We start from the raw sequence: 1931 nt of genomic DNA on the forward strand, positions 1-1931 counted from the left end.
TCTGTTTGACCAAATGAATGATGTTGATTGTTGCCATAAGCGTTCTAAAGTATGATGACATTTCAAATCAAACCATGTTCAGATCCTGTCTTATTTATAAACTGCAGTGCTTTGCTATGAACAACATCCAGCATGTAGCGAACAGAAGAACACCTTTACCTCATTTATCCAGCATGTAGTGAACAGAAGAACACCTTTACCTCATTTATCCAGCATGTAGTTAACAGAAGAACACCTTTACCTCGTTTATCCAGCATGTAGTTAACAGAAGAACACCTTTACCTCATTTATCCAGCATGTAGTGAACAGAAGAACACCTTTACCTCATTTATCCAGCATGTAGTTAACAGAAGAACACCTTTACCTCGTTTATCCAGCATGTAGTTAACAGAAGAACACCTTTACCTCGTTTATCCAGCATGTAGTTAACAGAAGAACACCTTTACCTCATTTATCCAGCATGTAGCGAACAGAAGAACACCTTTACCTCATTTATCCAGCATGTAGTTAACAGAAGAACACCTTTACCTCGTTTATCCAGCATGTAGTGAACAGAAGAACACCTTTACCTCGTTTATCCAGCATGTAGTTAACAGAAGAACACCTTTACCTCATTTATCCAGCATGTAGTTAACAGAAGAACACCTTTACCTCATTTATCCAGCATGTAGTTAACAGAAGAACACCTTTACCTCATTTATCCAGCATGTAGTGAACAGAAGAACACCTTTACCTCATTTATCCAGCATGTAGTGAACAGAAGAACACCTTTACCTCATTTATCCAGCATGTAGTGAACAGAAGAACACCTTTACCTCATTTATCCAGCATGTAGTGAACAGAAGAACACCTTTACCTCATTTATCCAGCATGTAGTGAACAGAAGAACACCTTTACCTCATTTATCCAGCATATAGTTAACAGAAGAACACCTTTACCTCATTTATCCAGCATGTAGTGAACAGAAGAACACCTTTACCTCATTTATCCAGCATGTAGTTAACAGAAGAACACCTTTACCTCATTTATCCAGCATGTAGTTAACAGAAGAACACCTTTACCTCGTTTATCCAGCATGTAGTTAACAGAAGAACACCTATACCTCATTTATCCAGCATGTAGTTAACAGAAGAACACCTTTACCTCATTTATCCAGCATGTAGTTAACAGAAGAACACCTTTACCTCATTTATCCAGCATGTAGTTAACAGAAGAACACCTTTACCTCATTTATCCAGCATGTAGTTAACAGAAGAACACCTTTACCTCATTTATCCAGCATGTAGCGAACAGAAGAACACCTTTACCTCATTTACCCAGCATGTAGCTAACAGAAGAACACCTTTACCTCATTTATCCAGCATGTAGCGAACAGAAGAACACCTTTACCTCATTTATCCAGCATGTAGCGAACAGAAGAACACCTTTACCTCATTTATCCAGCATGTAGTTAACAGAAGAACACCTTTACCTCATTTATCCAGCATGTAGTTAACAGAAGAACACCTTTACCTCGATTATCCAGCATGTAGCTAACAGAAGAACACCTTTACCTCATTTATCCAGCATGTAGTTAACAGAAGAACACCTTTACCTCATTTATCCAGCATGTAGTTAACAGAAGAACACCTTTACCTCATTTATCCAGCATGTAGTTAACAGAAGAACACCTTTACCTCATTTATCCAGCATGTAGTTAACAGAAGAACACCTTTACCTCATTTATCCAGCATGTAGTTAACAGAAGAACACCTTTACCTCATTTATCCAGCATGTAGCGAACAGAAGAACACCTTTACCTCATTTATCCAGCATGTAGCTAACAGAAGAACACCTTTACCTCATTTATCCAGCATGTAGCGAACAGAAGAACACCTTTACCTCATTTATCCAGCATGTAGCGAACAGAAGAACACCTTTACCTCATTTAT

Source organism: Oncorhynchus kisutch, linkage group LG11 (assembly GCF_002021735.2).
Source record: "Oncorhynchus kisutch isolate 150728-3 linkage group LG11, Okis_V2, whole genome shotgun sequence".
In the NCBI taxonomy this organism is placed as follows: domain Eukaryota; kingdom Metazoa; phylum Chordata; class Actinopteri; order Salmoniformes; family Salmonidae; genus Oncorhynchus; species Oncorhynchus kisutch.